At 40.2% G+C, this 22,583-nt stretch overlaps 1 protein-coding gene across 2 annotated transcripts in view; it reads left to right on the top strand.

The window, feature by feature from the left end:
• Positions 1–22,583, top strand: part of LOC146608185 (inactive dipeptidyl peptidase 10-like) — a 144,888-nt gene that overhangs the window by 76,657 nt on the left and 45,648 nt on the right. The window lies entirely within an intron of this gene.

The following is a 22,583-nucleotide window of genomic DNA, read 5'->3' as shown; positions in this document are numbered from 1 at the left end:
TGTATATAGTAACTATTAAGTCTAATATATCCTAGTAAGCTATAGTACTTTTTCCTTTGGGAAGGTACCATCTGTGCAGTCTGCAGTTCTGTTGAAGAAAGATGTTGAATCTATTTAATTATTCTTGAAAAATAATTTATTTCGGTGCATTTTTTTTCCACACTGCATCAAATTAAAGTTGATTACGTCGATTAAGCATCACGAGGTGGAGGGTTGGGGGGTGGTTCCCTATTTTTTTTTTTTTTTGCTGGAGTTTGCAACCCTATTAGGTTGCTTAATATTTCTGCTAAGTACTCTTTAAAATACCAGAATAGGAAGGATGTAGTAGGTTTATTAGATTGATCAGTATTGCTGAACTATGAAATATTTTGGGTGCAGTGTATTTTTTACACACAGGTATAACAGAATAGCTTTAGTGTTGTTTATTTAAACTTGAGTATGAACTTATACAAAATGCAGCAAGATATTAAAAAAAAGTTTTATTTATTAAAAAACACTATATCGGATTCATATCGGTATCGGCAGATATCCAAATTTATGGTATCGGTATCGGACATAAAAAAGTGGTATCGTGCCATCTCTAGTATGTATATATTTACTGAATCTTCACAGCAATTATAATTGTAAACATGTACAATTGCTGCGAGCCAAAGGCTTAGGTCTCAGACATCTTTAAACTCCTTTTTTTCTACTCTTAGCTGAGTATGATGTCATTGAGAGCAGATATCCATTAGCTCCACCCAACTACTTGTTTCTAAGAGGCAGCCAATCACAAGAACGTTGGCTTAAAGGGAGGTTAGACAGCTGCAATTGTTTATTGGAGACACAAACCAAACTTGAGATGTGGCACCAATGCAAGATAAATAAAGATTATTTTGGACTTTGATTCATGCAAAGCTACTCTGGCAGAGCCCATGAATTAATAGATGGGGATGGAAATGAGTCAGATAGGCCTGTTTGAAGGCTAGAGAAATATAATGGCTAATTAATAAACTTTCCTGTTTTTATCTAACCAAGACAATTACATTTTTCTAAACTTGAAATCCAAAGCAAACTTCTGTTCTTCTCTTCAGAGCTGGTTAGAGTGGATTGGTGAGCTGATGAGCATTTAATAAAGTATTTTCCAGATAAATTCAGCTAACCACAGGATGGACACTTTCCTCCCACTGGGGGAGAAAAACCGCATTGAGAGAGCCGTGGGTAAAAAGTTCAGAGCACTGTGGGAAGTGCATTAGCTGGAAATGAGAATCTCTCCACCTGAGGTTTCATTACAGACTCCAAACATTTGTCAGTGAGCAGAGGGGGTCTGTTATTGTTTCATAAAAACACTTACTCACTTTTCATGATAATTAGTTTAGTTTTAATACTTTTTGCCTCTCTGTTTGACAAACCTCTGGTTCTTTTATTGACATCAAACTGCCTCAAGCGTCTCTAACTTTCACCATTTTCATACTTTGTGAATTGCTTTTTAGAGCCAAAGGTTGTTTTTTTGTTTTTTTATTGAGTCCCTGATTTATTTATTTATTTTTTATGTCTGTCACTGTATAAACACATAAGCTAGCTGGAGTGACTCCTGCTGACCTGCATATTCAAATGCAGATGGCTTCTCTGTGTTGGAGCTCAACAGCCTGCAGTGACTCAACATAAACATCCACAACCCCTGTGACAAACTATGGTTGAGGAATAATAATGACTGTAACTGTGAAAAAGGTAATCACTGTTCATGAACATATGATGCTAAAAATGCAGATATTTTTACACGTCTAGGAATCAGATATTTTGCTTGTACAAGAGGAATTTAAATGGCCTTATTTCCTGATCTTCATGATGAAGTCATCAAAGTGTAGCAGGGTGACATCGTCACCATAAGGAATCAAATATGAATAAACCTTAAGACAGTTTTGACTTTTACTAATTGTAAAACTGGTACTGAGAGTTGTTGAAAGAACTTTTCTGTCTGTAAGGTCTTTGGCTTCTATTGCTGTTAGCCTGTGTTAGCTGGTGTTAATGTCTGTTATACTGTTAGCTCTTCTTAGCCTCTGTTAGCTCATATAAGCTGCTGTTAGCCACATTTTGTGAAACTGTCTTTTAAATGGATGAAACATTGTTGAGCTTAGACACTTAGAGAAGTAACTCTCATATGATGTGATAATGTAACCAAACTGTTTATCTGAGGGAAAGTTTGACTTTTAGGACACTTGAGCATAACTTTTGTTGACATAAGGTTAGCTGATAACCAACTGTTGTTGTTTGTTTTTTTCAGCGGCTTGGTCTTAGTGTTAGGAACAAATAAGTAAGTAAGTAAGTAAAGTTTATTTATATAGCACCTTTCACAGACATGTGTCACAAAGTGCTTTACAAGAAAGGCAAGAAAACACAATACAGTCATAAATACATCATAAAACCCCCGGTCTAATTAAAAGCTTTTTGAAATATGTCCCTGTAATGCTCTAAAAGTTAAAACTAGAATTTTAAAATGGATCCTAAATCCAATTGGGCTCCCTTGATCAGGCGGGTCAGTAGCCTCGCTGCAGAGTTTTGAACAACCTGTAGACGAGCCAGCCCTTTCTTGTTTAGACAAGTAAACAGGCCGTCACAGTAGTCGAGTCTCGTAGAGACAAAAGCATGTATTATCATCTCGAGTTCACTTGTTGACATGATGGATCTGAGTTTTGAAATGTTCCTCAAGTGAAAAAAGCAGGTTTTTACTATCTGATTTAAATGTCCCTCCAAAGAAAAAGCTTCATCAAAAATAATGCCTAGGTTTCTAAGGTTATGTTTCTGTGAGGAACCTAAATCATCCAGTCGATGTTTAATAACAGGTATTGTAAGTTTCTGTTTTGGCCGGGTTTAGCTGTAAGCAATTATTGTTCAACCATTGTTTAATGTTAGTTAAACAGTCAATCAGATGAATAGCAAAGGTGGAGTGGTGAACTTGAGCATTTTACTTGTAAGTTTTAATAAATTTATCAAAGAAAGCATGAGTAAACCTTATTTTTTGCCCCAGTTACACAACAAATGGACACTGCGATGCGAAAAGAGTTTTCACACGACGGTGTAGAGTCCTGTGAAAACTTTCTTTTTCATATGACTCTGTATCTGTGATCTGTGACACACTGTGGTGGCAAAATGACATGAAGGCATATAAAGAGTGTGGTAAAATGACTTGAGTGAAATGCTTTATAGTCATGCTTTTGGTAAATATCAGCATGGCAGCAGATAGTCGAATGGAGTCAAAGTGACACAGACAAATAGACAATAGGGTTCAAATCCAGCTGATTGTTGTTTTGTGGGGGTTTTTGTCGCAGCTGCAGCTCAGCTGGTCTGTTACTAATTGTGGCATTTGTGTTAAAGTGTCCTTGAGTCAAACTCTCAGTGTGTGTATGTGGGAGAAAAATATCTGTCACTGAGGATAATAAAAGCCAATTCACAGCTCTCAAACATTGCATCACCCCCACCACCTGAGTTCACTGACTCTTCTCCTCTTCAATCTTTCCCCGGGCCACGTCGCCACCGCCTCCTCATTACATTTTTCAACCGTGTTGCATAAGACTCGGCCCGTGCTACAGCACAACCTTGATCTGCGGTCGAGGGCTGTGTTGTGTCATTGCATCCCTCCACATCCTTGAGCTCCTGTTCAAGTCTAAATGTGGACAGTCTCAAAGGCTTGCGTTGTTTAACTGGCTCCGTGACAGAGTGACAGATTGTGTTTGTATCCAGGCTTGGAGAATGAAAAAAAAGAAAAACCAAAGAAGAAGCAGAATGTAAATAGCAGCTATAGATGGCAGAGCTGAAGAGGAGGGACTCTGGCAATGTGATAGCTAAATTATTGCATTGGTTGTAAATTAGATAACTAAAAACACCCATAACACCTTTCCGGAGACTTGCTGAGAGTGACAGAAGGTGAGAGGAAGAAAGACAGACAGAAGGACAGAGGTGGAGGGGGACGGTGAGAGACGGTCCTCCTGCTCTGGCTGTGAAACACAGACTCACCTCCTGCTGTGTCCTTCCCTTCCACAGAGAGATAATACTAATGGCTAGTCTTGTGGCCTGTGGCTTTTCATAATGGGCTGTGGATGTTTAGTCCTCTACCACACACACGTACACACACGTTGATGTATGTGTAGAAGCAAGCAAGAAGCTGGTGTACGGCTAACTGCTGTTGTTTTTTCGGGTAATTATTGTAATTCTATTAAGTTAATTCAATGATACACCTACCTGAGAACCAATTTTAGTAAATAAATCATTGTTACAATATAATTTATAGTGTGTGTTATGGGAAGTGGCAGTGCAAAGAATGTCAGCGACTGCAAATGACACATCTTTAGTAGTTGCTGATTGGTGCTGAAATGAGATCATCAGTCATGTTTAAGGTCTTTTATAGCCTTTGGTATCACTACCTGCTAATGTAGAGGCTGCAAACAGAAGCATCCTTCACCTGATCTGTAATTTTAGGTCCAGTATTCCAGTATCACCAGTGTGTGAATGTGTGTGTGAATGGGTGGATGATTGCGTATAGTGTAAAGCGCTTTGGGGTCCTTAGGACCAAGTAAAGCGCTATACAAATACAGACCATTTACCATTCTACCATTTTACTGGAAAACCAAAATAATCCTAGTTTGTGACTTTAAAAAGAAATGTTTTCACCCAGTTGGGCTCTTCCATTAGTACCATCACTGAAAATAGGATTTGTGGAGTGAAGATTCGCTTACTGTATGTTGCAAATATACCAGCAATCGTCAGCTGTTGGACAAAAAAAAATGACCATATCACCAAAGTCTTTTGGAGAGAACTTTGGTCTAAATGTTATTTTGGTGTCATGACTATACAGTTGTGGTGAGAAGTTTATATCTGTTTATTATGGGCATGAATGAAATGATATTTTTTTTAATGATTTCTTTGAACTTCTCTTTTTCCAGAGTGGAATGATTGCACAGCATGCAATTTAATAACAAGAAGCAGGTGCATAACTTTGAATTTATTTAGGATTTTCTGTAATCCACACCGATCAAATGTATACACTCAGCCACACTAATGTTTGGTGAAATGTCCCTTAGCACATTGACCCTCAACCAGAAACTTTTGGTAGCCATCAACAAGCTTCCGGCATAATTCTGGCTGAAATTTGGCTGCTCTTCTTGGCACAATTGGTAGAGTTCATTTCAACTGGATGGTTTCCTGACACAGACGGACTCTTACGTTTTCCTGACTTTTAAGTGTAGTCCGCAAATTTTCAAATTTTCATGATGCTACCAACATCATGCTTAACAGCTGGCACAGGTTAGGTTTTAAAGCCTCATCTTTACTTTTTCAAACATACCTCTTGTCAATTTGGCCAAAGAGCTCAATCTTTGTCTTGTCTGAACATAAAACTTTGCTGCATAAGGCATTTGGCTCTACTCTGAGCCCCTACTGGATGAGAGCCCTTAGAGTCTTCTGAGGAATCTAATTTCTGTCACTCGTATCCGTCATCTTTTTCTGTCAGTCACTACCCGGGGGTCGTAAAGCAGGATAGGAATATAGATCAACCCAGAGTGGTCACGCCATCCATTTCCAGCTTATTCTATGATATTTATAGTTTTATTTATTGAATCACTTTGAATATTTTCTCCACTTTATAGATAGATAAAATGTTTCTTCTTCTTCTTTAGATTTAGACATATGTCAGCATGAAGACAGTATGCGTATGTAACATGAGGATTTAGGTGTGGTAGTCTTGTTTTGGGAACAATACTCTTGATCTTTTCAGCAGTTTGAACTTAAAAAAATTAGTTATTTTCATCCATCCTTCCTGTGTTTGCTCTGGGGGTACGTGCTCTAAGCAATCAGGAAGAAGATTTGGACGTGTTTGTTTTGCTCTGGTTTCCTGATGAGGCTGAGATTACATATTATTTTAATGATATTCAGAACTTGTTTGGCAGCGACTGAACTCAAGAAGCTGCAATCTCACAGCTTAATTTTTTTTTCTGTTATTATTATGGTTGAAGTGTTTGCTTTATTTTCACTCAATTTGTCAACCGTGTCTCGAACTGCTTTTATTAGTGTCCTTCATGCTGTTAAATTAGGGCCGAGCAGCTACTGAAGCCTAACAAAGTTATAAGAGGAGAGAAAAGGAAATAAGTCAGAGGTTGTCAAGGAAGCAATTTCCATCATGTGTGAATTACACCCACAACATCTCCAGGAGGCGCGGCAGTAAATTCAAGCCCAGGCCTCGCTCGTCTGCGCTGTCTCTGGGCTCTCATCGCACCTGATCGACATTAGATTTACACCACGCTGCATGTCAGGCAGCAATTTCCCAAATTTATCATCAATCTCAACAAAACAACTAATGGGGCAGGCGACTCTGTAGGTCTGAAAAATTAATTACCACCAAAAACCCACAGTGCAGCGTTTGCCAGAGCGAACAGCTAACTGCTAACTTTATAAACGTGTTCATTATTTTACATCACTACCATCTATACGTCCTCCTCCTCACTAAACCTGCTCTGTCGGTTTGAATGTGCACCTGTTTATCTGCATTTGTGGTGTATTATTGTAATGTATGGACAACTTATGTGTTTTTGAGCTGAGGATGAAGAAAACATCCAGCTGCTTATGCAACAGAGCGATAACGTGTGTGTGTGTGTGTGTGTGTGTGTGTGTGTGTGTGTGTGCGCGCGCGCGCGCGCGCAATCACTTATGGGTGAGTGCTGCTCAGCTTGTCATACATGATTGCTAATGAGGTTTGGACAAACGAGACTACATCCTTAGTAGAGACTCACATGAGTAAAACATGATTACATAATATAAATAATGTGAGAACAATACTGCACATCCTCTATAAGAGTTCAGGTCGATCGCTGTTACTGGAGCACAGAGACTTCCAGTGGATAAGGGGGCTTCAAGACATGGGCAAAATGGATATGTGGACACCTCAGCATTAAACTTTTATTCTATATCATGTTGAAAATAAGCAGCTACCTCCGGAGTTGAAAATAGATGCAAAAGCTGCAGTTCCTCCAGTGTCCACTTGAGGGTGTCTTGAAAAGTGAGTCAGTCTATGGGGACTATGTTTACAGTCAAAAAAAGGTTTTGATCTCTGTTAGATAAATTTTTATTCCATGTTTCACTTCAAAAAGTTACAGTAAGTATTTTTTTAGGTTATTTAATATTAAAAAAAACCATTGTACTCATAAATACACACTGATGAGTATTTCATTGCATCTTCCAGCAAACTGATTCATTCTCATAAACTCAGAATAAATCCATTCAGAATATGTAGGTTTGTGGAGATGAACATCACCATTTTCTGCTAATCACACTTTATATATGTGGCTAGAAACCAGACACATATATGTAGTACACCTTATCAGCATTACAAAGTGTTTCCCACACACTTTTAAGTTTTCAATTTGAAATGGAATGGTTAATAAAACACACCTTTTGAATGCACACTGCAATTTGCTGTCATCTAGTGGTGAGATATTACACAGTGTACCCTTTAAACTTTAAAGGGTACAAATAAAATCTACCTGAACAAAACAAACAGAGCTACCTTGTGGTGATGCCCTTGTGGTGATGCCCGTAGGTAGATTTTATTTGTACTTGTATTTGTACTTGTACTTATTTGAACTTCTGGGGCAGCTGGGGGTGGATTCCAACTGTTGGTAGCTTCCAGCCAAGTCTTATTTGCTTCCTCATATTTAGATGTTGGCCAATATGGTGGTGGAGTGGTGATCACGATTACTTCACAGCAATAAGGTCCTGGGCTCCAATCTACTCACCAACTGGAGCCTCTCTACATCGAATGTGCTTGGGAATTTTCTGGGTCCTCTGGCTTCCTCCCACACTCCAAAGATGTACATGTTAGGTTAACTGGAGATTCTAAATTGACTGAGAACATGAATGGTTTTTATCTCTCTGTTTTAGCCCTGTGACAGACAGATTATCTGTCCACAGTGTACCCTGCCTCTCGCTCCATGACAGCTGGGATAGGCTCCAGCCCCCTTGCAGTCCTGAATTGTATAAGCAGTTTAAAAAGTGGATGGCTGTTAAGGTGGTTTCTTTTGGAGATTAGAGTCCAGGCAGACCTTTGACGTCATCGCTGCTGGGTTTTTGTGACGCAGGAAACTAGCCTCTAATTCAACATGGAGAATATTCGTAATGAGGGGTTGTTCTCAAAGCACTTCTTCTTGAATATATACGAACTCCTGCCATTTTCTTCTTTCTCTAAAATTTAAAAGGACAAGGGGAAGGTCAGTGATGACCAGTGACTGCTAGCTTGCGCTGTTGGTATATATTTCTTTAAACAATAAGCTCTAAAATATCTTTATGAATTACTTTTTAGTCATTATCAGGTGAAACATGCCATGCAAGTTGTATATATATATATAATTCAATAAATATCAGCCCATTTAAATACTGAATTTGACTTCATGGGGAAAATATCTGGTTGTTTGCATGCTAAATGCTACTTAGTGATCCACAGCAAGTTGTTAAAAGTGTGGTTTTTTTGTCATAAGTGTTTTCAGGCCCATCTTTGCCCACTATTAGTAACAAAGAGGTAACAAAAGCAGTAAGTTTCCAGCACCAAAACAAAGAGGTGAGCAGCAGAGGCTCAGTAAATAGAGCAGATCATCAACTAATCAGAAAGTCAGTGGTTGAAAAAATTATCCAGCTCCTCTAGTCTGTATGTTAAAGGTGAGTTCAATGTAGCTGCACAGTGTGTTCATTTTCCAGCTTTGGCATTTTTCTTTTCAAAAAACAGAGATAATTGTAGCCACTTGCAGTTGGATCAAACCAGCAATATTACGTATTTATGCTAAAAATGGCTGCATCTATTCATGTGTTTTTCTTCTCTAACAATGTGAATGTGTAACCCTGGTTAACATAGCTAACAACAAATAAAAGCCTGTTAGTAAAAACAGTCATAAGAAATATATTACAGGTGATAAATAGTCAATAAATAGATCATAATGGTTAGAAAATTCATTAAAAACATCAGCAATGATATAATTCATGGTATAGGATTTCATTTGTGTTTAAAAACATGTTAAAATGGTACAGAACTTGCTAATTCATGGTGTTTTATGTTAATTCAGGTAAAATGGCTAAAATATGTGTTGAGACTCTTATTGTGAAAGGGCACGCTGCAGCGTGACTCCTGTGATTAGCCACACCCAATCGGGTTGTTCCTTCTTTTTGATGCTCGAGAGGGAGAAATGCAGACAGTCCTTGCAGAGCTGCTGCTTAAATGAGTGAAAAAATAGTAAAAATAAGCCAAAAATCTACTTAAAGCCATTTTTGTACTCTGGAGAATGTATTTTTGTTTTTCCGACCTGTCCTTGCCTTGGTGACGTTGTGAACATAACCGAACGGGACTTGGTGAGTTCAGAAATTGTCTTTTATTTCATGCAAGAAATTTTTGTTGTATTATATTGCTCATTTCATGCAAATGGAGAGCCAAGGTAGCAGATTTATGTTGTTTTATGTTAAAAACGGTGGATTCGTGCTTAAACGACACACAGGCTGCAGTTCAAAGGCCTTTGAAGGTGTTTCAGCGCGCCATATTGGCGTCACCTCATTTACGGCTAAATAAGCTGGAAAAAACGGACTTTTACTGTTATTTAAGGGCTACCCGTGTGTTATTTTCGAATGTTTATGCACTTTATTTTGTTGTTATGGTAGGCCATTAAGGTTTGGATCGGGAAATGCTGAGCTAGAATCGGAGTTTGATCCGCTGAGCGAGAAACAAGATGGCGAGCCACCCACGGACCCATTGAACTGTACCGAGCAGGAAAAAGGAAAACGCCCCCTGCTGGACGTTGAGCTCTTTCGCTGATAAAACTGGTAGGATTAATCCATACACCTCTGCAAAAGAACAGCGGACTTTTCAAAGCACTGGATAATCATTCGGAGCAATTCCAGGATTAATAGTTAAAGGACACAAAGAAAACTTTCTTTTGTTTGTTTAAGGGATTTATTCAGCCTTTTGCTGAATTGTTTTCAGTTTTACATTTATTTATTTATTTTTGTAATTTATTTTGGTCAACCTTACATTTTAATGCTGTAATGGTGTTAATGGAAGTGTAAATAATTTTGTTGGGTTAAAACAAAATAAGAACTGGTTGAGAATTTAAAGGTGAACCTAGACCAAGATTAAATTAAATCTTGGGCCTAAAGAACTGAACTTGATTTAAAATAACACAGTGTTAATGCAAATAGATCAAAGGATAAACTTGAACTTAGAACTTGAAATAAATAAAACAATAACCTAGGTTGAGAATAACATCCTTCTAAAGCCAAATAAAAGGTTTTGAGATAAATAGGATGAACTAACAGAACATACTGAACTAAGAAGGGGAAAGAAAACATCTTGTTTTCCTTAAATGTGTGATGTTGAATGTTTTATGTAATGTGTCTATAACTGTCTATTCTCTGTCTTCACAAAATAATAAGCCGGCAATTTAAACGTATTTACTGGTCTGTGGTCTTTATTACATGCTACGCTCATTACTGCTCTAGTAGTCGAACCTAACTGGTCCTAGTATACTGTAACGACTCCAGAAGTGTTACAGAAGTGGCGAGCCAGCCAGGAGCAGTAATTGATCCCTCAAGTTTTTTTTCTGACCCAGACCTCAAAAATAGGCCAAGTCCGGCAAAATGGAAATAGTTGACAGAGAAAATGTTAAAATCCCAAACTCAGTTATTGTTAGTGGGATTACAGGCACAGACGCTGATGAAGCTTTAAAAGACTTTTTAAGCAGATATGGTCGAACAGCAAGAACCCTTAAGATAGATGACCCTAAGTCTTCTTACCACAAAAATGCTATTGTAGAGTATGAGAGTGGATCTGCTCTGTCGACACTTGAACCCTTACTACCCTACACACTTGAATGTCCGAATGAAGTCACTTATCAGATACGAGCCCTGTCACCTGAGTACATCGCAGCTGTTACCAACGTCGCCACCAACAGTTTTTTCAATGAACTGCAAAGCATTGCTAGACTTAGTGGCAAATCTTTTGAAGCTGTTCTGCATGAACACCTTTCCCAATGTGCTCAGTCAGTCACACACAGCACAGAAGCTCCTACCCCAGATGCACATAGTGAACTAACAACCCAAGTACAAGCAAATGACCAACCTATCCAAAGTGAAACTGCAGAACTGATCAAAGCTAACATATGCATCAGCGATTCTGAGTCAGACAACCAGACACAGCCAGATCTACAAACTACCATTCCACAGAGCTTTATAACACACCCTGATGTGCAAAAGGTTGTAGTAGAGCACATAGTGCGAAGTGAAGCTCTTGTCTCACCAGTGAGCGCCTCCTTCCGCCTCAGAAATTTTTCAGGCAAACTGCCCTGTCCTAGTCATGAGGTGGACTTTGATACATGGCGCCACAGTGTAGAGCTCATACTTCAAGATCCCAATCTGTCTGACTTGCACCGCTCGCGGAAAATCGTAGACAGTCTTGTACCGCCTGCTGCCAACGTGGTGAAACCTCTGGGCCCTGAAGCCTTGCCCTCAGCTTATCTTGAACTACTCCATTCAGCTTTTGGCACTGTGGAGGATGGCGACGAGCTTTTCGCCAAATTCCTCAACACATTACAAGATGCAGGTGAAAAGCCTTCACACTACCTCCATCGCTTGCAAACAGCTCTCTCAAAAGCTCTGAAAAGAGGCGGTGTCATAGCTAGTGAAGCAGACCGACACCTTCTGCGTCAATTCTGTCGGGGGTGTTGGGATAATGCCTTGTTAACAGATCTTCAGCTCGAAAAGAAAAAAGATAAACCCCCCTCATTCACCGAGCTGCTGCTACAGTTGAGAGTGGAAGAGGACAAGCATACTGCAAAAGAAAGCCGAATGAAAAAACATTTTGCTGCCACCAGACCAAAAGTAGCCTCTCACTCTATTGCTGCAAATGCTGACTTTCCTGCGCTCACCATGCAAGACGATCTCACTGAAATGCGAACACAAATAACTGCGCTTCAGAGTGAACTGACGAGATTGAAACCCCAGAAAGTAGACCCACCAGTAGATGCTCAAAAGGATTTGGTCACAGAATTAAAGGCACAAATCAGTCAGCTTCAAAGCCATCTCGCAACATTAACCCCGAACCCTCCTAGGAAAAAGTCTAACCCTCCAAAAGCTACTGCTAAGACCAACTCTCAAGTACCCGAACGAACCCTTTTGACATCCCAAGCTGCGAAGAGTAGGCCCAGGCCTGGTTACTGCTACCAGTGCGGCGAAGACGGCCATATTGCCTCTGTGTGCCCAAATGACCCAAACCCGTCTTTAGTCACTGACAAAAGGAAACAGTTGAAAGAAAAACAGTTGCTGTGGGATAGACAAAACAAGCAAACACAGCCTTTAAACTAAAGGGAGCCCTCATTGCGGGACAAATGGGTGCTACGGACAAAACTAGTCCCACCGAACCTTCACATAAACCCAAAAAACGATTCTCAAACAATAAATCAGCCACTGTGAAACTACCCAAGGGTCTAATTGGAGCTAAGTACACTGCTCAAGTGAAAATCAATGATCAAGCTTGCAACTGCCTTCTTGATACCGGATCGCAAGTGACCACAGTGTCCCGATCGTTCTATGAAAACAATCTTGCAGACCTTGAAATCCATCCAATACAGGACCTGCTAGAAGTCGAAGCTGCAAATGGTCAGAATGTTCCATATTCAGGCTATATTTGTGTCGACATTACCTTTCCAAAGAACTGTTTTGGTACTGAACTTACTGTGTCTTCTCTTGCATTAATTGTTCCAGACACACGCTCTAGTGTTCAGTCTTCTCTCTTAATTGGCACTAACACTCTTGACCTTGTCTTTGAAAGCCTCTCCTTGGCTAATACAGACCTCAGTATCCTGCCTTATGGTTATAGAGTAGTGCTGAGCGTGTTACAACAAAGACACAAGCAAAAAGAGGACGACAGCCTTGGTCTTGTCACTTTGTCAGGGAAAGAGCCTGAAGTCATTCCTGCAGGCCAAAGTCGAGTCTTAGAGGGTTTAGTCCACGCAAAAACTGAACACTCAGGCGGGTGGGTAGTAGTCGAGACCCCCTCTACATCCTCCTTGCCAGGTGGAGTCTTGGTCACCAACTGTCTACTTACCCTTGCTGAGAAACCCTCACAAAAGCTTCCAGTGGTCCTGCGAAATGAAAGTAAGCATGACATAGTTATCCCTGCGAAAAGTGTCATTGCTGAAATGCATGCTATTCAAGAGATCATACCAAACAGTCAGATCACAGAGCAGTCCAAACAGACTCCCAGCTCAAACCCTGCTGAGCTTAATCTTAACTTTGCTGATTCTCCAGTCCCTGCTGAATGGAAAGAACGAATCACACAAAAGTTAAGTGCTATGTCGGAGGTTTTTGCACTACACGATACAGACTTTGGTTGCACTAACAAAGTAAAACACCAAATCAAACTGAGCGATGAAACCCCTTTTAAGCACAGACCCCGTCCCGTACGACCACAAGATCTTGACGCCGTACGGAGGCATTTGCAGGAGCTAAGCGATGCAGGTGTCATTCGCGAATCCGAGTCGCCATTTTCCTCACCGATAGTGGTGGTAAGGAAGAAGAATGGAGACGTAAGACTCTGTGTAGATTACCGTAAGTTGAATCTGAACACCATCAAAGACGCCTACGCGCTTCCTAACTTGGAAGAAGCGTTCTCCGCCTTGACAGGATCGAAGTGGTTCTCGGTCCTTGACCTCAAAAGTGGGTACTACCAGATTGAGGTCGATGAGGCAGATAAGCACAAAACAGCCTTCGTATGTCCGATGGGGTTCTTTGAGTTCAACCGGATGCCTCAAGGCATAACAAACGCTCCCAGCACATTTCAAAGGCTGATGGAGAAATGTATGGGCGACATCAACCTTAAGGAAGTCCTGGTCTATCTAGACGACCTTATAGTTTACTCCGAAACCCTCGAACAACACGAGACCCGCCTTCTCCATGTGCTTAATCGTCTCAAAGAATACGGTCTGAAGCTATCGCCTGAAAAATGTATGTTTTTTCAGACGTCAGTTCGGTACTTGGGGCACATTGTCTCCCAAAACGGTGTAGAAACAGACCCCGAGAAAGTAGCAGCGTTAAAAACATGGCCAAGTCCCAAGAACTTGAAAGAACTCCGCTCCTTCTTAGGGTTTGCAGGGTATTATAGGCGGTTTATTAAGGACTTTTCTAAGATCGTAAAACCCCTTACCAACCTAACTGCTGGATACCCCCCACTGCGAAAAAACAATAGCTCTAAGTCCAACTACGTCCAATACTTTCAGCCAAAAGCTCCTTTCGGGGAGAGATGGACAGAGAGTTGTCAGAAAGCGTTTGAGACTATTATAGACAAACTGACTTCTGCCCCAATTCTAGGCTTTGCCGATCCCAAGTTGCCTTATGTATTACATACAGATGCAAGCACAATCGGGTTAGGGGCAGCTCTTTATCAAGAGCAGGAGGGAGAGTTGCGAGTAATTGCATACGCAAGTAGAGGACTATCCAAAAGCGAAAGCCGTTATCCTGCTCATAAGCTTGAGTTTCTTGCCCTCAAATGGGCTGTAACGGAAAAGTTTTGTGATTACTTGTATGGCAGTCCTTTCACAGTAATAACTGACAGCAACCCCCTAACTTACATTTTGACCACCGCTAAGTTAGACGCGACGAGCTATCGCTGGTTGTCCGCCCTGTCCTCTTTCGAGTTCCAGCTTAGGTACAGAGCAGGCAAACAAAACATGGACGCAGATGGCCTATCTCGTCGTCCGCATCTCGAGCCATTAAATGACCTTGTCTCCCTGAAGGAACAGGAGCGGATCCGTCAGTTTGTGCAACACCACTTGCCTGGCACCGATCCTTTCACTCACGTTCCCACTCAAGCTGTCAGTGCAATATGTGAGAAACATCTAGTCCAGTCTCTTGACACAGACCATGCTCTCGCCTGCCCACTCGTAACTTCACTGTCTACGTCCGTTGATGCTGTTCCCGACAGTTTCGACCAGTGTGATGCTTTTCCTGTCATTCCAAGCTTGTCAGAAGAAGAGATAAGACAAAGTCAAACAAACGATCCTGCTATCAGTGAAATCATACACCAGCTTGAAACAGGTGAAACATCTCCTCCTACTGTACGCAATGAGATCCCACAACTTAGCATCCTTCTGCGTGAGTTAAACAAACTTGAGTTGCAGAACGGGATTTTGTACAGAAAAAGACAAGTAGGTGAAGAGACACAGTACCAGCTGGTTCTTCCTGAAAGTCTAAGATCTATGGTTTTCAAAAGCCTTCACGATGACATGGGTCATTTTGGTCTTGACCGGACCCTTGATTTAACCAGAACCAGATTTTTCTGGCCAAAAATGGCCTCAGACATAGAGCAAAAGATCAAAAGCTGTAGCAGGTGTGTTTGCAGAAAGACCCTGCCAGAGAGGGCGGCGCCCCTAGTAAACATTCAAGTCACCAGACCTCTAGAGTTGGTGTGTATTGATTTCTTGACAATTGAACCAGATCGCAGCAACACTAAAGATGTCTTAGTTATTACAGATTTCTTTACGAAGTATGCTGTAGCAATGACAACTCCCAACCAAAAGGCTAAAACTGTAGCCAAGGCCCTGTGGGAAAACTTTATAATCCACTACGGTTTTCCCGAGAAGTTGCATAGCGATCAGGGAGCAGACTTTGAGTCAAAAACTATCAAAGAGTTATGCGACCTAGCTGGGATTCAGAAGGTCAGAACTTCACCCTACCATCCCAGGGGAAACCCTGTGGAGAGGTTTAATAGAACCCTGCTAAACATGTTGGGTACACTCAAAGACGAAGACAAGAAACATTGGCGTGACTTTGTTAAGCCACTCGTTCACGCGTATAACTGCACCAAACATGAAAGTACAGGGTTTACGCCGTACGAGTTAATGTTTGGCAGACAGCCTAGGTTACCCATTGATCTTGCCTTCAATGTCCCCCTGAACCATCGCCAGCAGCAATCTCACTCACAGTATGTTAAAGCCCTCAAATCTCACCTTCAGGAGAGCTACCAACTGGCTACCAAAAATGTAAGCAAAGTTGCTGAACGTAACAAAACTAGATATGACAAACATGTAACCGAATCTGTCTTAGGTGTCGGAGATCGCGTGCTTGTAAGGAATGTTCGGATTAGGGGAAAAAACAAATTGGCTGATAAGTGGGAGTCCGTCGTCCACGTGGTTGTAAGCCAAAAAGACAACCTCCCAGTATACACAGTCAAACCCGAGCATCACCAAGGTTCCACTAGAACTCTCCACAGAGACCTTTTGTTACCTTGTGGGTTTTTGCCAACTGCCCCTGAAAATCCTCCAGCAGTCCAAGTAAAGCCTCATCGGCCAAGAACACGTCAACACCCAACAACTGATCCTGATGAACCTGAACTTGAATACCACTCTGAGGAGGATAACTACCCTCTGTATTACCCTCCACTTCCTCCCAAGGAGATCTCAAGGTCGATTGAGGAATACGAGGTAGTTTTTCCTCCCAAGGCTAAGTCAAACCATGCTAATGAGCAACCCAAATCAGACAATTCTCAAGTCTCAGAAGATGTGACAGTGCCTGATATTGCTCAAGAGCACATGGACATGACGGAAACTGTAAATTTACCTGATTGTGGAAACCTACCGGATATGGAAAACTTACCTGAAAATGACAAAATACCTGAAATGGAGAAACCACCTGAAATGGAAAACTTGCCTGAACCTGCAAAGGAAGGAGCTCAAATAACTCCACCAAATGAAAAGGACAATGCATCGGATTCAACGAAAACTAATGATGAGGAAGCAACTCAAACTCACGTGAATGAAACTGAACCTGTAAACAATGAAACTGAAAGAAATGACCCCGAAGCAGAGCAATCAGTCAGAAGATCATCCCGAGAGAGAACAAAGCCCAAGCACTTAACATACCCTCAATTAGGCAACCCTCTTGTTGGCATAGTTCAGTCTTTGTTCCAAAGCTTAAGTGAAGCTGTCACAGGCTCTATTGAAATCCATGATATCCAGGTAGTCTGAGTATGCATTATGCAAAGGGACTTGCATACATTTAAGAGGGGAGGGTGTAACCCTGGTTAACATAGCTAACAACAAATAAAAGCCTGTTAGTAAAAACAGTCATAAGAAATATATTACAGGTGATAAATAGTCAATAAATAGATCATAATGGTTAGAAAATTCATTAAAAACATCAGCAATGATATAATTCATGGTATAGGATTTCATTTGTGTTTAAAAACATGTTAAAATGGTACAGAACTTGCTAATTCATGGTGTTTTATGTTAATTCAGGTAAAATGGCTAAAATATGTGTTGAGACTCTTATTGTGAAAGGGCACGCTGCAGCGTGACTCCTGTGATTAGCCACACCCAATCGGGTTGTTCCTTCTTTTTGATGCTCGAGAGGGAGAAATGCAGACAGTCCTTGCAGAGCTGCTGCTTAAATGAGTGAAAAAATAGTAAAAATAAGCCAAAAATCTACTTAAAGCCATTTTTGTACTCTGGAGAATGTATTTTTGTTTTTCCGACCTGTCCTTGCCTTGGTGACGTTGTGAACATAACCGAACGGGACTTGGTGAGTTCAGAAATTGTCTTTTATTTCATGCAAGAAATTTTTGTTGTATTATATTGCTCATTTCATGCAAATGGAGAGCCAAGGTAGCAGATTTATGTTGTTTTATGTTAAAAACGGTGGATTCGTGCTTAAACGACACACAGGCTGCAGTTCAAAGGCCTTTGAAGGTGTTTCAGCGCGCCATATTGGCGTCACCTCATTTACGGCTAAATAAGCTGGAAAAAACGGACTTTTACTGTTATTTAAGGGCTACCCGTGTGTTATTTTCGAATGTTTATGCACTTTATTTTGTTGTTATGGTAGGCCATTAAGGTTTGGATCGGGAAATGCTGAGCTAGAATCGGAGTTTGATCCGCTGAGCGAGAAACAAGATGGCGAGCCACCCACGGACCCATTGAACTGTACCGAGCAGGAAAAAGGAAAACGCCCCCTGCTGGACGTTGAGCTCTTTCGCTGATAAAACTGGTAGGATTAATCCATACACCTCTGCAAAAGAACAGCGGACTTTTCAAAGCACTGGATAATCATTCGGAGCAATTCCAGGATTAATAGTTAAAGGACACAAAGAAAACTTTCTTTTGTTTGTTTAAGGGATTTATTCAGCCTTTTGCTGAATTGTTTTCAGTTTTACATTTATTTATTTATTTTTGTAATTTATTTTGGTCAACCTTACATTTTAATGCTGTAATGGTGTTAATGGAAGTGTAAATAATTTTGTTGGGTTAAAACAAAATAAGAACTGGTTGAGAATTTAAAGGGTGAACCTAGACCAAGATTAAATTAAATCTTGGGCCTAAAGAACTGAACTTGATTTAAAATAACACAGTGTTAATGCAAATAGATCAAAGGATAAACTTGAACTTAGAACTTGAAATAAATAAAACAATAACCTAGGTTGAGAATAACATCCTTCTAAAGCCAAATAAAAGGTTTTGAGATAAATAGGATGAACTAACAGAACATACTGAACTAAGAAGGGGAAAGAAAACATCTTGTTTTCCTTAAATGTGTGATGTTGAATGTTTTATGTAATGTGTCTATAACTGTCTATTCTCTGTCTTCACAAAATAATAAGCCGGCAATTTAAACGTATTTACTGGTCTGTGGTCTTTATTACATGCTACGCTCATTACTGCTCTAGTAGTCGAACCTAACTGGTCCTAGTATACTGTAACGACTCCAGAAGTGTTACAAATGCACATTAGCTTTTTTACGCTGCATTAGAGTACATTCAGCCAGAAAGCTGCCTCTGCTCGTATAGCAGTGAGTGAGTGATTGCCGCTCCTGCAATCAGCCACAAATTCACTCTAAATGAGTTTCAGGAGCTTGTGAAGAGGGAAGGCGAGGGAGGCACAGCTGCTTCTGGTTCAGTGTGGTTAACATGTGAAGCAGAGTGATTTTTCAAGAAATTCAAATCAGAAGTTTACACCATTTTTATTCTGACAGAAACAGACTAAACTTCGAGTAAGAGCTTTTTTTAAATTCTTTATTAATTCAGGCTGTCATCAGTTCACTTCATCTCTCCATAAAAGTAAAACACAGTTGTCATCATTTAAACTTGTGACTTGTCAAAACTCAAATGATCGATTAAAGTACATTTTAAATTAAATTTTATTCCAGATGTAGACGATAGGGACCAGGTCAGCTACCACTCAGCAGAGGCGGAGCCAGACATTTGAAACACCCGGGGCTTAGCCCAAAAGGGTAGTATGCATGTGGGATTTTTTTTTTTTCCCCTTGGGGCGGGGGGGGGGTTAGAAATGACTGAAAGTTTAATTGGTTCTGTTTTGAGTTTTGTTCAAAAAAGAATGACTTCATATAGGGAAAAATATATATCACATGTGCAGGACACCTTAAACTAGTTTTTTAATTAAGCAGCAAGGCAGAACAAGGTCGGGGCTGTATCAAGACACAGGGACTAAACCCCAATTCAACCAGACCCAGAACTGATCCAGAATTAAAACAGGACTACAACAGTTCAAAATCAGGACTACTGAGGACTTAACCAAGACAGAACCAGAATCAGAACTAGATGATAGCAGCACTAAAAATCATCATAGACCTGCACTACACTTATTTTTTAATTTTACCAAAGTACAGATTCAGAAAAGTTTATATAATTATTTAGCCTTGTTGTGCAAACAAGCCTGCATAACTTAATAAATATAGAATTTGAAAAATAACAAACCTAAAAAGAAACACTCGGTACGAGATACATGAGTACCTATGATACGGTGATACTTTTGGTAAACAACCATTTGACTAACATGTGTGTCTCACCTGCTCTTGTTCATCTCTGTTCTGTCCCCATTCTCCTCTCTCTCTCTTTGTGCTGACAATCAAGCCAAACACCAACATCATCAAATATACAGTTGAAACCAGATATTTACAAACTCTTCAGATCAAAACACAAACACTTTTTTAATTGTAACATCAAATCAGACTAAATGTTTCTTTTTTTAGATTGATAAATATAAAAAACATATTTGTTAACTTTAAGAGTAAAGAGAGAAACTATCTGTATTTCTTAATTGCAAATGGCACCAAATTGTATTCAAACTTGAGCCACACTTATGGAGCTCCACAGTTCTGTTCCTGGTGTTTTGGTTGACATCTCTTGATTTTCCCATGTCAAAGAAACAGGCTCTGTGTTTTGCCTTATATGCATCCACAGCTGTGCCACCAATTTACTCACATGGACTCTACGAACCTATCAGAAGCTTCTTCAGCTCAGAATGGAATCGTCTGGAGTTTTCTTATTAATTAACAATAAATTTAGTGTACATGTGCTCCTAAATTTGATGAAAGTGATAAAAAACAGAAAGCTCTGTCTCTCTTTATTCTGACATTTAACTAATTCAAAATATATTTCAATATTTATCTAAAACAAGTTTACTCTAAATTGATGTTGTACAGTAAAAATGTTTTATGTTTTCTCCCTAAAGTGTATGTAAATATCTGGTTACAAATGTGAATATACTGCTGTGTATTGAAATCCCTCTTGTTTTGCATAGAAATATACTGAACAACATACAAAGCATAATATATAAAATAACATTTACCTGAGTTTTTTTCTTTGAAAGAAGCCTCTAATGTCCATTCTTATGTTTCAGTACATAACTGAAACCGATTTAGTCGGGGAGGGTAAGAACTGAAAATATGAAATAAACACACGTAAGCTAAGACTCTCTAAAAAAAAATAGCATTTGTTCGGCTTTTCATTTCGCCATTTGTTGATTCACTTGAAGAGCAAGTAACGTAATATTGGTCAAGTGATCAGTTTGATATCAATCTTTCGTGATGCACCGTCATATTTACATTATTTGTACGGTACGAATGATTTGCTTTGGTACCTGGTCAAACTTAAGCTCTCCTTAGAATGGCTGGCTCAGTCTCTCCAACAGCGCACTCACGGGCAGCAGCTGCCCCGCCCCCTCGCTCAGTCGCTTAGTGCCTGAGCTTGGATCATACCAATATCAGGGGGGGATTCACGCACAGTCGTAAATTCCCACAGTGTGCACTATGTGCTTCGAATATTGTGTGTACTTTTTGTTTTATACAGTTGTCAGCCAGGCATCTAACTATGAAAAAATTACACTCCAAAATACCCCGGGCTTCTGACAAAACAACCCGGGCTTAAGCCCAGTAAGCCACCCCCACGCTCCGCCCCTGCCACTCAGAGGCAGTTCCTGTCTTGATATAATTACTTTGGTGCCTCAAGATGGGAAGTTAAGTTGGTCAAGTTGGGAATTACATGCAATACTTTAAAACTGTCAGTACTGTTTGTGGCATTACAGCTATTAATTGTAATAAACTGGTGAAATTTGCAAATCTGCTACTGTCTACATAGACAGAAGGTCAACCAGAATCTCACACACTCAAAAAAATATGCCCCAAATTGCTGACTTGAACTAATTTAATTACATGTAATATTTGTGTGTGATTTTGTCACAGAAGTCCAAAGTAATGTTAAAATTAATGGAATCTGATCAAGGGAAATTTACTTGATTGTTATATATGTAGTTATATGTAGTTCAGAGTTGCACTCAGACTGATTGCAACATGTTGGCATGTTGGAGACAGGTTGCCTCTCACAAAGTGAAGTATGCAACTATTCAGAAGGTGAATGTGTTGCACGCTCTCAGGCAACCACTATTTTTGTTTTCCTAGTTTCAAAGAGGTTGCCGTCCTGTTTTGACTCCATGGTCATCTCAGCCACAGGACACAGAATCCACTTTAAGGGCACAAAATCATCATCAACCAGCAAACTTCTGAGGGAAACTTTGTCTTTAATGCATTTTGAATGAATCGCTGGTTCTTTACAGAGTAATGAATACATGGAAAATGTACATTTTAGTCCTCTGTACACTAACGATCCAAGAAAGTCTGCAAGACTAGAAGTTCAGTCAAAGTTTTTTTTCACTGAACATCTTCTCATACTCCTTCCCGATGCCGTCAGCTGGGACAGCCACATTTATAAAAACTGCCTTTTTTTTCTCCCGTGTCTGACATATCTTTCTTTGGTTGGTTGGCCAGCAGCGGCTTATCTGTCTGGAACTTGAGGTCCCACAGGACTTGAGCGCTGGAGTGGAGTGTCCCAGTGGGACTTGTGAGCTTTTAACGAGCACAAATGTTCCTGTACACTATTACACAATTACTGTCATGAGCAGCTGGACTGTCCCAGAGCTTCTTTGCACACGTGCACCTTCAGTGCTGCCTCTGTGACACTTACTGTGCTCAGGGCATGAGTTTGCAGCCATGATCAGAACACTTGCCTTTTCTTGCCCCACTGGTAGGACTTCTTGAAGTCAGCCTCATCCTTTATCTGTTGATGGTACATGAAGAGGTTTGGTCTTCGTGGTGTTACCACTTACCCCTCATCACTTGTCTTCTTGTCCACATGTTCTTGTTGTCTTGGTTCTGCACTTTGTCTGGAACCCTCCACATATTGAGTCTAAAATTTTTCTGGTAATTTAAATTTTTTTTAGCAAGATAACAGACAATCA

Source organism: Diplotaxodon limnothrissa, linkage group LG23, assembly GCF_057381915.1.
Source record: "Diplotaxodon limnothrissa isolate DT_005_m linkage group LG23, D_limnothrissa_male_GT1.1, whole genome shotgun sequence".
NCBI lineage: Eukaryota > Metazoa > Chordata > Actinopteri > Cichliformes > Cichlidae > Diplotaxodon > Diplotaxodon limnothrissa.
The sequence above is the reverse complement of the archived record's forward strand: the minus strand, read 5'-3'. Positions and strand labels throughout refer to the sequence as shown.